At 46.6% G+C, this 16,010-nt stretch overlaps 1 protein-coding gene across 5 annotated transcripts in view; it reads right to left on the bottom strand.

Annotated features, from left to right (window-relative positions):
• The window catches only part of FYN (FYN proto-oncogene, Src family tyrosine kinase), a 186,300-nt gene that overhangs the window by 12,710 nt on the left and 157,580 nt on the right, over positions 1-16,010 (bottom strand). The gene's annotated exons all lie outside the window — the stretch shown is intronic.

Raw genomic sequence — 16,010 nt, 5'->3', positions numbered from 1 at the left:
TGAAACGCCGTGGGGTCTGGTCCTGGCTCTGTGACTGCAAGCAGTCAGTTTAATTTTCCCATCAAAGGGTCGCACTTCAAAGCACCTTTAAGCTCTGGCTTCTAGGACTTGAATCTATGGCTACACTGAATGCCATAGGTTTCGTCTGGAGGTGAATCTAACTTGTGAATTAGGAAGCCGTATACACACACACACACACACACACTGCTTTGGAATAATGTTACATGTTAATAACTACACATGGAATTAAATCATAATGCTACTCTCATGAATCCTTTCATATAGCAGACCACTGTTCTCACCTGGTGCATAAAAACCAAACCGAACCACCATGCTTCTCCCAGGGTGGAGACGGTTTGTTGCAGCCCTGTGCTATGGGCTCTACCTCCTTAAGGCCTCTCAGCACAGCAGAGAAATGATTGACCTCCGGCAGCCTCCCTCCCGCCCCCATTCCCGGAGAGCAGAGTGGCCGTCTTTAATTCTGGGACAGTTTTTTCCTCCTGGCTGTGAGAGCCCTTGCTGATCTCCCTACCTCTCTCCTGCCTGCCAGAGAGGCTACTCTCTAATGTTTGTCTTTTTAAAGAACGGCCTTGCCTCCATGACTGTCTTACGAGTCTCTGATTTCTCAAGACCAAGGAGCAAGTTTCATGCGTAAGCCAGCAGAGCTTTTTCTTTTAAACTTTCCCAATCATGAAAAGAATCCTCTCTCTAATCCAAAAGAAGGGCAGGTCCACCCTGCTCTTTACGACTCCGTGTGTGTACAGGGAGTGAACGGACCCGCAGCCTGTGCTCTCACACGGGCTCAGCAACGATAAAACGGCTCCCCATGTTTCACTGAACAAGCTAAAAGGAAAACACGAGGAGTTTTATTTGGTATAAACACAATTATATGTTTAAAGCATGTTAACTTTACTTAGGAGCTCCTAAAAAAATCACACAAAGGTTAACAGAAATTTCCATAGTATCCTCTATAAAAAGTCAACAATGCACAAAAATGGCAAGTGATTAAAATCTTTAAATTAATATGGTTTTAATACCCAGAGGTAGGATAAATTATAGCAATTAGATTTTTGTTTTAAACACAGTATGTGATAACATCTTTAGCAAATCTAACTGGAATTTTCTGGCAATATAATTTTCCTTTCCCATCTCTTCTATGCCAGTGTGAAATGAAATTTAAAGAAATCCTACTATTTCATTATATGGCATTTCACATGAACACTTTTTTTTCATTTATGAACTGCACTATTTGTGATTAACTGTTTGTCAAGCATAATTATTTATCTCTGTCCTTAAAGGCTGCATGATTCCACACGAGGCTTGGTATTCTCTGAACAGCCATTTAGTTTTAAAAGTTTCTTTCAAAGTATTCTTCCCGTCCTTCCTACCTTTAAGCATTCTGATCACACAGCTTTGGACTCTGAGCTGCTGGGATTAATGGAATAGGTTTCCTTCAGTGTCGAGAGCTGACTTTGCCCTGGACCAAACTTCATTTCAGAGAATTAAAGGTATATTAAATTCATTCCTATTTAAACCATCTCTTGAAAATCTATGTCCATCTCTGAAGCAAACAGAACATTCTTCTCCACCGTGCAGACACAAATCCTGTAAATAAAACAAGCCAAGGAGCCTTTCTTCCCTTCTTGGAATCACTGACATTGGAGAAGGTGTGTGTTGCTGAAAGTATACTATTCAAAATTTGATTAAAGGCATTCTGGATTTTCTGGGAGAAGATTTCATAATTTCAGATTAAAAAAATTCCCAGATTTCAATATATCAGCCAGGTATGCTAGTCTGCTTTATTTTCTCATTATCATATCTACAACAAGAATTATAATATATAAAATTTCAAAAAATAATTTAAAACAAAAGCTGTAAAGAATCTGATAGGAGATCATTTGTAGATAGGTGTTTTGACTTAATAACAAGAGCTCACTTACATTTATTTTGTACTAGTTTTCTTTCTACCTAATGTATTTATATCTAATACATTTTGGAGGGGAGAAAATGAAGGATGTCTTTGTTCAATTTCTCTTATTTCTTTTCCTTCTTAAAATAGCAGGTATGATTGACAAAAGAAGGTTCTTTAAATATAGCTCATATTTCCCTTTTCAAGGAAGATAAAGATCAATAAATTAAAGCCGCTATAAGCTGTTAATCATTGATGAATGTCTCAGCAAAATAGAGTCCATGCTCACTTTTTTATTCATCTCATTACCTCGATTTCCCCTCATCGTATTCCCCCCTTTCCTGAGGACACGGATGGAGCTCCAAACAGGGGAGTTCACCTGGCGTTTGGGGCAGGTGTCTTTGTAAACGGCCATGCAGGTTGCACATTGCAAACCCCAGTCTATGAGAAAGACGTCCCTAAGACTGTCCAGTGAGCACCAATGCGAGTCCACGGGTGGCCCTGCTGAGGCTGCGGTGCGTTCTCTCCTCAGCTGAAGTTAGGGAAGCTCAGGCACCGGGCGGAAGGACTCCTGGGTGCAAACAATGCTTTTCTCCTGAAAGTAAATGTCTGCCCCTCAGATTTTTTCCAGATATCGTGGCAGGTATAACGCCAGGATCACAGTTGTCTTCGAAGCAGTATGGATTGTGGAAAAAGAGGAGATAGCGTCAGGAGACCTACACTACCGTGAACTTGGTATTGATTCGCTCTTCTTGAAATTCTCCGTTGGGGGGCGGGGGGCGGGTTTAGATGCCAACACAATTTCCTCTCCTCTTCACTTTATTGGAGGGAATGTAGCAAATTAAGCAGGTATGATGAACTAAAAAAATAAAGGAATTACTATCACTCTCGTTTTTATTTTTTACTCAATTACTGTACTGGTAACAGTTCAGGCTTCATTTAAGCCAACAGACAAGGCCATGGGTGATACATAAGCATTTATGTGTGGACTTGCCAGTTTCCACATTTCACTGCCTCCCACAGTAAACTCATTGCTGTCACTGGGCCCACGTCTGGAACCACCAGAAAAGTAGATAATCTTTGTCCTTTAGTTGCTCACCTCCCTGGCATAGTACTGAGGACTGGTTAGCCAAAGTCTGAATCCTTTTCTGTAGTGATAAATATACCAGTGTTTCACACAGTTTCTCTAAATTCTATTCTGTTTCTCTGACTTCTGTTGAGATGTGAAATGAGTGGTCATAGGCTTCATGTAACAACGGGGATCCTACTCACTCTCTTGGCTTCAATGGCTCTTCTAATTCCAACGACACCAGATGGGACCTCCCTCCCATGTCCCCGACCTCCTTGCCATCTCTGAAGGGCCTCTCAAATACAACATCCAAAATTCATCTTCCCCACAATCCTGCTTCTTTCTCAGAGGGTGCCGGCCTGTAAACTGCCTGCGTGATGGGAGCAGCATGCGGACATCCTCCTGGCCTGGGTGCTGTGTCTATCTGTCCCTCGCGGTGCACGCAGGCAGCCGCACAGAGCCCGCCTAAAGAAGGAGCTCAACACATCTTCACTGAGTCACCTTTGCCCCTGCTGCTTTATCCTTCTCCACATGGAGTCCACGTCACTGTCCTCATGCTCATCCTCGCTCGCTCACTGTCACCTGCCTGGGCTCCTACAGTGGCCTTCCAACTGGGCCCCCCTGGTCTCTCCTCCCCACTCTCCACCTCTTCTATGATCCTGGGCCTACCCTCCTTTGCTCTCCTGCCCCACTCCCAACCTCTATGACCTCTGACTGCTCTTATCTGCTGCAGGGCCATGGGACAGGCTGTTCTCTTTGTCTGAAGTCGTCACCCCACTCCCATCCTATGGCTAACTCCTGCTCCTCCTGGTTACTTGCACAGAAAACCTTTGCCTCAGCACCAGGACTGGGAGAGGTTCCTTAGCTTTTCGCTGCCAGAGTGTCTTATTCTTTGTAGCTGTTACTATCAAGTGCAATCAATGTGTGGCAGGTATCCCCACCTTCTTAAACTCTGAGCTAAGACACTCTGCTATTATGGGAGACCAACATTAGCCCCTGTTTTCCCTAACCAGGAGAAATCCGAGGAGGATTTTCACTTTTACCAAAAAAGGTGGAAAGCAGAAATAGCGAACCTGTTTGTTTTGCCGTGAGCGTTTTGGAAGCAGTGCACACCCAGAGCAGCAGGAGCGCCCCGACAAGCTTCTTGCCAGGGACTACGCTCAGCATCTCAGCGTCACGCCGCCTGAGCTCTGAGCTGCCTGTGAGCACCTGTGCTCCATCTCCATCGATTCTGTGCATCCGTTAGCAAGGTGTGTCCCGAGGTGACTGCTTCTTTGCTTTACGCCACTTAGGCTTACACATGGCTTCATTTTTTGACAGTGGGGAACCTGGAGCTGCCTGAACTGTGACTCCCGATAGATACTGTCCTTGAGAGCGGGAGCGGGTCTTTCTGGATGGCCACCATCGCCCCAGGACGAGCCCGGCGCCCGGTGCCCAGGATGATGCCCAGCTAGATGAAGAGGTACTGAGTGAACAACGGAACCCCAGCTCCTTACAGGGCTCATTACCAATTTCCTGCTCTCTGGTGAGGCCTCCTCTCCTTGTCCTCGGTGACCAGCTGGGAGCCCTTTTAAGAGACTAACAAGTGCCAAGTACAGTAGAAAAAGCATCTGTCGCACACTACCGGCGCTGAGAAACTCCTGGAAAAGCCTGTGTTTTTGGTGCCAAACGAAGTGTTTAGATCCTCCTTGGGTCTGATTGAGACTGTCTGAGGTGGAGGGAGCCCCGGACTTTGCTCTGTGAAGTCTGCAGCCGGGGGGTGGGGTGGTTGTATCAGTGGAAAGATAAGGTGGCCAGAGGCCTTGGGAGTGCTCACAGCAAAAGAAAGCAGGAAATCCTTTTCTTAATAGACTAGGGTGAAAGCAGGTGACTGGCCACGGGGCCATGGTCTCTCCCATTTAAAATAAAGTGAATAATCATTTATGCTTTCGGCAAGAGAAAGGAGAGGGTTGTGGATGTATTTAGTTATCAAGGTTTTTCCACAAAACAACAACAACCCCTTCCTCCCCCAACTGGGCCGGTTTTGCTCTCTCTCTCCCCACCATCAGTATTTCTGGAGTTTTCCCACATGCTTGGCCCTGTACTCAGTGCTGGGTGAACCCAACCTCCGGCTCTCACGGACCTGCAGCTTTGCTTGGGAAGGAGATAAAATAAACGAGTGGCCATTATGTATGTCAGACAGCGACAAGAGCCATCGAGAATAATAGAATGAGCTGCAAGGACAGATTTTGTGGGCTTTGCAGTCACACTAAAACCTTGGGCTGCCACCCTAAGTGTGACGGGAAGCCATTGGAGCGTGTGGGCAGAAGTGTGATGACATCCCACCTCATCCTTTCGCCTTGTCTCTGAAACATGGAACATAACATTATTACCTTGAGAACGATTTGTGAGGAGACAGAATGTAAAAAGCATTTTGACTTTTCAAAACTCTCAAAAAGCATCGTGACATTTCAGGGCCCATGGGTGTCTGTTAGCAATTAGCAACTGGGTAGATTATACTCCTATTGTCACTTCTGTCATCGTGTTTGTCTAACTTGTGCTGACTCTAGGCATATTTATGCTGTTTTCTCCCACTTTCACATTTGCATAACACTAATAATCTCAGGGACAAAGTAAAAAGCCGTCTTCAGGCCTGCGTGAAGCTCAGACATTTCTATGAGAAACGTCCTTCCCGATGTGTTTCCTTTCTCTGCGAGCATTTCTTTTGTTCTGCTGTAGGCTCTTCTTCCTTCTCCCCCTCTAATTACAAGTGTCCAGGGACCTCAGTGTTGCAGACTCCTCTCTCTCTCTCTCTCTCTCTCATTGCTTATTCCCTGAGGAACACCCTCTCTTGTGACTAACCCCGTCCATCATCTCTATGTGAATGGGGCTGGATACGCCACACACGTTGTCTCTCATCTGAAGTCTTCTTTTTTGATCTGCAAATGTCTAAGTGACAAAGTCTCAAACGTAGCAACTATGAACCTAAATCGACTTTTCATCAAATCATTTTACAATGAATAAGATACTTTGTTATAAAGGAGATTCTTTTATTGGGTAAAGAATGTTACTAAATGACTAACTTATAAAGTTTATTCTCACTTTAATTTTTTAGGATGCAAACGAAGTCCCTTTCTCACTCTCTTCTGGGGTTAGATCCCCATTCTTCCAGGCTCCAAGGTGAAAGCCTTGAGAGGGCTGGGACTTCATCCTGTCCTTGAACCTTGCTCTGATCCAGCACCAGCGTCTACTGTTTCCTTCTTTGAGACTTCCCTTAGATGTGCCCTTTCTTGTTAAGCTCCCTGCCGAAACCTGGTTGGGGTCCTCACCCGTCGTAAAGCCCTCCTTCTGTGGTGCCCTGCCTTCAGCTCACTGTCCATCCAGCCACAGATGATGGCATAGGCCCGCCTCTATGTGGGTTTTTCAATTGATCCACCAATTCAAACCCAGGTCGTTCAAGGGTCAACTCCACAGTTGGGAATCTGCATTTTGGAGCGTTGACTATAATTATACATGGATTTTCAATGGCATGGGAGGTACGCATCCCTAACCCTCATGTTGTTCAGGGTCAGCTGAATGGCTTTAAACCTCAGCTTCATAATGCCCCTGCCCCCAGCATATAGTGGGCTCCTTACTGCATTAAATCAAAACCCCCACCTGGTTTTCATGGACCCACATACCTATTCAGCTTTGGTCCTTGCTACCCCAAACACAGTTATTCTAGTTTCGTTTGCTTCCCCATAACCTGTACCTGCACTTGGCATAATCACACTTGCTTCTCACACATTACCTTGTTCTAAATGCCTTCTCTCCTTCCGCCTGCTTAACTAACACCTATGCAGCTCAAGTCTCCTCCATGAAGTCATCTGTGATTACTCCTGCCTTCCTTGGTCTCTCTCATGCGCTTGGGGCCAACACTGTAAACAAGAGTTGAATGCTTGACCGTAGTAACTGCCACAATAGCTAAACATGTATTCAATGCTTACTGTCAGGCATCATGCTAAGTGCTTTACACAGAGGAGGCTGATACTGATAACAGTCCTGTTCTATAGATAAGAACACTGAACACAGAGATAAAAGGATGTGCCACAGGATAGGCGGGAATGGTGGAATGGGGTTTTGAACCAGAGGAGTCTGGCTCCAGAGCCCAGGCACGTAAATATGACACACTGTGCTGCCAGTCCTATGCCATAACATGTCTTCCTAACGGCTCCACATGTGTTATTTTATCTCTTTAAATAGAATGGAAGCCCTTTACGTTGGAGACCACGCTTTACACTATGTTTCTCCATAGTACTTTGCTTGAGGCTGGTTAAACCACAACTGCTCAATGGATGTTCTAATTGGCTAAAGGGTCAACCTAGCAATGTATCTAACACTCCGATGGACAAAGAAATTCTCTTCCTTTATACAGACTAAATCAAACTGAACAAAGAAGAGTGACAATAGAGCAGTGTAAGAAACTAATAACTGCACTCTAGGACAGTCTGGCTGGATGCTCTCATTTTTTAGGTGAAAACAGGATGACCAGCTAAATCTATTAGATCAGGATGGCTCATCCCAGCCCCCAGGCCCTCCATTGTGGTTAATGAACGTCCTCTCTCCCCAACGGCCAGGCTATCTGCCTTCTCCCGCCTCACATAGAAACAGTTCTCCCCTGACCGGTTACTTGCTGCACTTTACGCACCTTCATACATTAAGGTGATGGCAGTGGCATTTCAAAGGCGCGAAGGAGGCTTTTGCTCCCAAGTCTGGCTCCAGCACCCACCAAGTGTATGTCAATCGGCCAGGGAACAGGGCTCCCTAGCGAATGCCCTTCAGTGACCATGCAAAGAGGCCCTCCTGGGGGCTGAGGGGTGGTTGTGGAAGGTCTAGGGGACTCATTTAGGAAAGGAGCTCCGGGTCCAGCAGATCTGGCTGGCACGCCGGATTTCCTGGGTGACCATTTAAAACCTCCCTCGGTCTCAGCCTTCTTATCTGTAAATCAGGGATGCCGATACCCTCATAAGGTGTGGTCAGAACTATTAATAACTTGAGAGGCTCAGCACAGACCTGACAACTCGTAATAGCTAAATAAATGCCAGATATTATTTTCTTGGGGTAGTAGTGCAAAGGCTCCCCAAACTTCAAGAGAGGGAAGAGGATGAAGAAAACCCCAAACACTCATCAACCCATCACTGAGAACTTACCAAGTGTCATTAGGCCTCAGCACAGCAGGAGGGAGGGACCTGAGAAAAGCGTAGATCACCTCCTACCCTAGGACTTCCCAGGCAGCCAGGCAGACCAAGCTCACAGGCAAACCCAACAGAGAGCTAATGTGGTGCTGGCTTTAGGAAGAAGAGGCTCAGGAGAGAGGAGGAAGAAGAACTGCACGGAGCCCTGGGTTGAGGTGGCCACATGGAAATGCTGCAGTTTGACCCTGATTCTCCCGGGGGAGGCTCAGGACAGGACCAGGACAGGCCTGGGTGGGGCTCAGCTCACAATACAGGCTCTTACTGGAGAGCTGGGCTGTCAAGTATATATATATATTTTTTTTGGTCCTGGTTACCAGGCCAATTTCATAGCCCTGTTTCAGAAAATATCCCCTCTGGCTAAGAGCTGGGCCAAGGTGGGGAAGGCAAAACCAGCGCAAGATCCCAGAACCAAATCCTTCCTGCAGAGAACACGAGGGCTGCCTTCGCAGCATTTTCAAGGAGGAAAGGCATCAGAGTCAATAACAGACACTGGTTCTCCGCGCCAAAGACCCACCCAGAGCCCCCTTTAATTATGCAGCCACAGACTGCAAGTCATTACATTCAATATTAAATAATGTGCAGTACCTCAACTTTAAAGTGACCCTGGGAATAAAGGAAAAGAAATCACAAACTATGCTAATAACAGGAAGCTGATTACATGGGGAAGTGGCAGGATGAGGACAGGATATCCTGGGAAAGAAGTGAAATCAAAGTAGGGAACTTTGTGATTACGCAAACAAAACAATGATTTCAAACCCAATAAAACCTGGCAGGGCAAAGCTCAGAATTTTCACACTAGCCAAAGGAATGACTTTCATGTTTTTCTAAATGTGTCCGGAGTAATACAACTGTGCATTTTTCAGTTATTCCTGGTGCCACATTCTGCTGAAACTACTTTACGTTCATAAGGTTTTAGCATCCTGTTTTAAAGATAAAACCTAAATGACAAGTAAATGGTACAATGGAGTGAGATGATATTTCATCTGAAATGCACAATGGTGAGCGGGGTGTCTGAGAAAAAAGGAGAGAGGGAATAGGGAGGAGTGCTATCCCACGGGTGGGATAGAGGAGGGACAGGTTGGGCCAAGGTAGACAAGAACCAAGGACCAGAGGCAAGGCCTGAGCATAGTACAAAGATAAAGGTGGATTAGCTAGCACGGATCCAGTCCGGTGGAGCTGAATCCGAAGAAGAAATGTTCTGATGCACAGCTCCAGTGGGGAACCTAGCGTTGTGGACTTTTAGCCGGGACGAGAGGCAGGGAGGGCAGCTGTGTACAGAGCTCCCTAGGCTGCTGCTCACAGTGGTGAGAACTCAGACCCAAGTAGTAAACGGATGGAGCTCAACACAGAAATGATCCCAAGAATCCAGCCATTCGATTCCAAGAAGGGGCAGTCGGCCTGGGTCAATCTGTCATCATGCGGCAAAGTGTGCCAGGCAGCAAGGACAAGCACTGAGGTTGAGGGAACAGCTGGTAGTCAGATGGAGGATTTGGTCGGGAGTTAGGAAGACATGGAAGGGAGACAGGCTACACAGACAATAGCCACTTTGAGTTGCTTTTTCCAACTGCCCCCTCCCCATTCCCCATCCCGGGGAGACGGGCGTGACGCTGCGGTGCACCCTCCTTTGGCAGGAAGAGACAGAGGCTTCAACATGTGCGCCCGTTTTCCTAGGCACTGCCTGTCCCTGCTTATCCAGACGATGCAAAGGCAGGAGTTCCTTTTGCAGCAAAGCAAGACAAGGAAGCCAAGTGACATTTGTGATGTTTGATGGCGTCTGCAGTTCCTATGTACACACTTTATAATCACAGGGGGTGACCGTCTGCTTCCTTCTTGCTGATTACTAGGAAATGTGGGACGCAGAGCCCAACGACTTGCTCTTGACCACTCAGAAACAACCCCAAAATTGCTCTGCTCCAGGCAGTACAAAGGAGAAGGCATCCACTGGAATTCATGGAGGATGGCCCAGGGCAGATAAAGAGGAAAGGCATTCAGACGAGAGGCCCTGCTCAGAGATGGGGCTTACACCAGTCCCATCTGTGCCCCTGGGCAGTCAGGGAGCTGCCCCACTGTGGGAGTGGACAAAATGAGCCCACCCCTCCCCCACAACAGTGGTAAGCCTAAAAGAGCCGGGTAGGCAAGGGTGAGTTGAAATCCCTTTCTTTTCATTTTGAGTCCTTTCTCCCAGGGAAAGGATGGTCTGTACCATCCATCCCCCTCTCCCTGCAGTCTGATCCCTAGCCCTGAGGTTAACCTGGCCCAGCAGCTCCGCTGTGGCTCAGTAGACACACAAAGCGTCGCTCTCGCTCTTGAAATGCGGTGGAAGCCCGGACTGTGAGCGGCAGAATACAAATGAAGGCGCTTTTCTCCCTAGCGACAGAAGTGTACCCAACTCGGATCTGGGAGGTTTTATGAGAATGAATGATGGCTCCAACCCGGCCACCAGCAGGCGTTCTGCGGGAACCCCCAGCTCTCACCAGACAGCCCCTGGGGACCCACGTGTGGTCAGTTCAAACAAACGCGCTTCCTGCTCAGTACTTAAAACAATGGCTGCATTGGAAAGGGTTTGCTTGTTGTTAAAGGATGGTTTGCTTCTCTAGCATGGGAAGAATTAGATTAAATTCAATAATTAACCCCCCCCCCCCACACACACACATTTGCTGTTCAGGTCACAGCACACTGTGTGGGAACTGCAATGCTGTTGCTGACAGAGAACAAGAAGTGCATGTGCGGCCAGGGGCAGAGGGAGGGCCCCTCGTGGCGAGATCAGCCTTGATCTGCTGTGGGATTACAGGGGCCTCAGAAGAGCTGATTAAGAATTCTGCAGGAGCCCTTGAGCTGGAAAGCTGGCGCTCTGAGTCTGATAATCCGCAGTCCTAGTAACACAAAGGAAGGACAGGAACTAAATTCACAGCTGTGAATTGTGAAATTCAACATATGAAAGAAATAGGGACCCACTTCTTCCTGACGGTGTTTGTCAACCTAGCTGCCTGCTTGTTTGTGTTAAATGGCTACTGTGCTTTTTGAATCCAAAATCTGATTATATTTAATTAGTGCAGGCATCTGGGATATCTGATACACAAAGAGTTATTAAAGTAACAGATCTTTCTAAAATATGTTCTCCATGAAAGAATGTGTTAATTTATGCAGTAACAATTTTTTAACATGAAATAATTAATACGAAAACTGCAACAATTATGAATTCTTTGCAGTCTAATTTATACGTAAAATTTCCTCCAGATAATACTCTTTTCAACGTAAACCCTCTGTACTGAGAGCATCTGAACAGACGCGCTTTTCTTTTTCTATTTCATACACAAATTGAAACTTAGAGCAGGTCTTATACAACGTCCTGAATGCCCGTTTCTATGTACACTCTGAAGACCCAGTGATTAAATCGCCTTGACATCTGCTTCCACAACAATGATCTTGTCCTTCACTTAGACCTTAAAATAAACCCCAAACACAGAGCAGCTCTGTGTTCCTGTCTTTGTGATGATTCAAATCAGGAGAGGAAAGGGTTAAGGAGGCAGGTCCTGTAAGTGACAGACCCTGATGGGAGCGAGTCAGGGAAGACCAGGGAGGTGTGTGCATCTGTGTGTGACTGTGTGTATGAGAGAGAGAGGGAGGGAGGGAGAGAGAGAGAGAGCTGTCAAATAATGAAATAATATTTTTTCTCTTAAAAGATTGATTCTTCTGTATTGATTACCAATAGTCATTTTCTTAAAAAACTTTTAAGTAAGAAAATAAAGATCCTTTTCAAGAAAAATATACATAAAACATACAAAAATCAGATTATGAGAGTGGCTTTTATATTTCAGAACCCTCAAAGAACCTTTACCGACAGCCCATTTAATTCTCATGATAAGTATGTAAGGTAATTGTTTTTAATCTCCATTTTACAGATGCTAAAATGGGGGTCAAATGGTTAAGTGATTTGCCTGGAGACAGCACCCCTGTAAGTGATAGAGCTAGTGCAAACCCTGGCTCCTAACCTGTAACCGCAGGTTCCCCAGTCTCCCCAGGCTGCCTCACCAGCCCAGAGGGAACAGAGCACTGGGAACAGCACAGTATGCTAGGCTTGCTCTATGACTTAACAATTCCACCCCTTCGAAAATACCCAATAAATAGGTGGACGTACATCTACCACCACGGTAGCTTAATTCATAATAGCCCCAAACTAGAAATAGCAGTCGAATGAACGGATATATTTGTACAATGGAATACTACTCAGCACTGTAAAGAAAAGAACTCTGGTTATGTGCAGTCACATGGATGACTCTCACAAACATGATGACGGGTAAGAAGCTAGACACAAGAGTGTAGCCTATGATTCGTTTGTATAGGTTCAAGTAGAGGCAAAGCGAATCTATGGTGACAGCTGAAGGCAGTGGCTACCTCTGGGTGGTTACTGGCTGGAAGGGCACGAGGAGGTTTTCTAGGGTGCTGGGAAACGAACCTGCAACCCAGGTACGTGCCCTTGACCAGAATCGCATCCGAGACCCTCCGGTGCATAGGCTGACACTTTAACCACTGACCCACACTGGCCAGGGTGAAAAGAAGTCATTCTTATATATAAGCCAGGTGTGTCTGAACTTGTTAGGTTTAAACTGATGTCTGTCAGCGCCGAGTTTCCTGAAAGCTTATGAAGAAAAAAACAGGAGTCTGTCAAGAATTGTCCTGCTGCTTCCTGTCTGTCGGATGGCTGGAGGGGCTGTGAGTCTTGGAAGTGCAGCTGGGTGACAGCTGCCCATGCTGGTGGCTGCAGGAGACAGGTGCGGTTGCAAGTGTGAGGGCCAAAGGGCTGACGGCAGGTCTCTGCGGTGCCCTGGCACGGGCACGGTGGGGGTCAGCTGTGGAATGAGGCTGGGATGAAGGTGCAGTGCTGGGCTGGGGAGGTGGCTGGGATCAGACCCTAGGGAGGGTGTAGGTAGCATGGGGGTGAGAGGCCATGGTCAGCTGAGGCATAGTGATGTGAGAGGGCCGGAAGGTGAGGGCCTGTGACAGTGGGCACCCGGACTGACCTCTCTGGGCTTCAACACCTCAATGGATGTAGTACCACAACCACCTCAAGCTCAATAAATCCCAAACTCACCCTCTTTCTCTGAAAATAGGACCACTCATCTCTGTTACGGGCAACTCCATTCTCTATTTGGGAATTATGTTTGATTCCTCTCTCCCTTTCCTGTTTCAGCCCTTCCATTGTGCCTACAAATCCATTCTTGCATTTGCTTATTATCCAAAAGCTTAGTCCTATATGGAACATAACAAGAGTATATTTTATCTACCATCTGCTATGCACTGGGCACTGTGCTAATACTTTACATTTATTGTTTTACTTAATATTTGCAAAAATTAAAACACAAAGCAGGTAAAATATATTTCCACAAATAAGCAAACTGAGCTGTGACAAAGTTAACTAGCTTGTCCGAGACCCCAGAGGACAGAGCGGGTTTCACACCTGGTTCTACCCAACTTCAGTGCCCCTCCCCATGCCTGCCCCCTGCCCCTGTGCAGTCTTAGGCTTCATAATATCAGCAGCTCCTAGCAAAGTCCCTTTTACACACAAGGCCCTCAAATAACGAGTGCTGGCATTACTCAGGGGCCCTGAGTGGTCAGAGTTTAGCACAGAATTTATGACTAAAGAGATCTACAGAGGTGTATCTGCTGCAGCGGAGGAAATGTACAGGTAACAGAATGAGCAGCACCACGTAATGTCTAGTTGCCTCTAGAATGCTGTTGGCAGAGCATCATCCTCACAGATTCTGGCCTAGTCTTGACCTTCCTCTTCATATGGGGCATCCGGGCAGTCCAGTGCGGTGGGGGTGGTGAGAGGGAAGGAATGCAGGAAGGGGCTGTTTAACACAGGTCCATGTTCCAGTGCTGCTTGTGCCCTGGGAAATGCCATCACATCCATCCAGGGGGGGCAGGGGGAAGGCATTTCGGTGTGCCCTTCAATGGGAAGGTCACAACTGTGCTGCAAAACAATTGTCACTCACAGCCCTAAATACCTGTGTCCAACACATGCTTCGAACACTGCCCACAGTCCCATAATCAAGATGCTGCCTGGCTGTGGCCTGTGGGATCATAAAACCCAACTTGCAAACATTACCAGGCACATGGGCCAGCTGTGTGGAGGAGCTGCTGCCTCCCAGCAAACACTTCAGCACGCAGCACGCATGCCATCTGCAGAGCACACCACAGATGCACACCAGGCCCTCTGCCTTGCACAGAGGCCAGGGCAGGCAGACCCTTGGGAGGAGGAACTCTATAAACAGCTGAGCTGTCCCAGAGCTGGAAAAGGAAGGTCTTTCCAAAACACACACACACACACACACACACACACACACACACAGACCCCACCAAACTTTTCCATTAAATAAAGAGATAAAGGGACTTATGATTAATCTCAATTTTTAATTTTCTGTTCTTTTAATCAGTCTGGATCAGAGGCAGTCAATATAGCTTAAGAGGGCAGAGGAAGTAGGGCCAGCCATACATAAATCCAAATCCTGCCCTCTGCCCTTTTACTAGCTGTGGGACTTTATATGAGTTACTTAACCCCTCTGAGCCTGTTTCTATTGCTTCCTCCCCACTGCTCACATTCTCCTGGTCAGGCCTGGCTCTTGTAAGTATATTCCATAGATGCCCCTGCTCCTTCCACTCCCTCTGCTGTAGGGCAGCATTTCTTTTATTCTCCTTGAAAATCCTGGGGCCTCACAGACTTTGTGGTCCCCCAACCCCAGTTTAGTTTTCCAGTTCATTTACGTCTTTGGTATGGATCTAAAGATATTTGTGAAAGGGAAGACCCAGTGATTCCACTTCTGGGAATTTATTTGATGGAACCTGAAACACTAATTAGAAAGAATATATTCACCCCAATGTTCATTGCAGCATTATTTACAATAGCCACAATTTGGAGGCAGCCCAAGTGTCCATCAGTAGACAAGTGGCTAAAAAAAGTTGTGGCACATTTACATATTGGAATTCTACTCTGCTGTAAAAAGGAAGAAACTTTTATCCTCTACAACAGCATGGATGGATCTGGAGAACATTATGCTAAGCAAAATAAGCCAGAGAAAAACAAGTACTATATGATTTCACTCATATGTGGAATTTAATGAACAAAAATTTAATGAACAAACTGAACTCCCAAGCAAAATAGAGACAGACTCATAGATAAAGAGCAGGCAGAAAGCTCTGGTGGCAGGGGTGAAGGTAGGGGATGAAGAAATTGAGAAAAACAAAAGAGAGATAACTCATGGACAAGGACAACAGTGTGGTGATTGCTGGGGTGGAGGGGGATGGGTGGAGGTGGGAGAGGACACAGAGGGGATATATGGTGATGGAAAAAAAAGAATTTTAAGAAGGAAGGGTGAATACTCTTTGTGGAGATTAAGTGAAGAAAACAGTACACAAAGGGTTGAGGCCAATCCTTTGAAAGCTCATGGTGGAAGTGAGGGGCCACAGAAAGCAATCAGGACAGTTCACCGAAGAAGACAGGACTCGAAGGCCAGGGCTGGGTTGGCTGCTGGGCCTGTTCCACAGCAGCCGCGTGTGTGACAGTAACCAGTGAGGGCTCCTCACAGGCCTTCCCCATGGGCGCTCATCACCCAGGGCCACCGCCAGAGGGGTCTCATTCCAGGTGCTAAATAGCCAGGCCCTGTCAGCAGCACTCCTGCCAGCATCCTCGGGCTTCTGGCCCTGTGACCCTCTCATTTATGGATGGTTCAGGACTACAAATTCTATAAAGTCCAAAGTCCAGGAGAAGGGGAGAAACAAGTCCTGAACCAATCCCTTCAGCAACATGAAGGATGCTTAC

Source organism: Myotis davidii, unplaced genomic scaffold (genome assembly GCF_000327345.1).
Source record: "Myotis davidii unplaced genomic scaffold, ASM32734v1 scaffold196, whole genome shotgun sequence".
Lineage (NCBI taxonomy): Eukaryota > Metazoa > Chordata > Mammalia > Chiroptera > Vespertilionidae > Myotis > Myotis davidii.
Note: the sequence above shows the minus strand (reverse complement) of the source record. Positions and strands in the feature narration are given on the sequence as shown.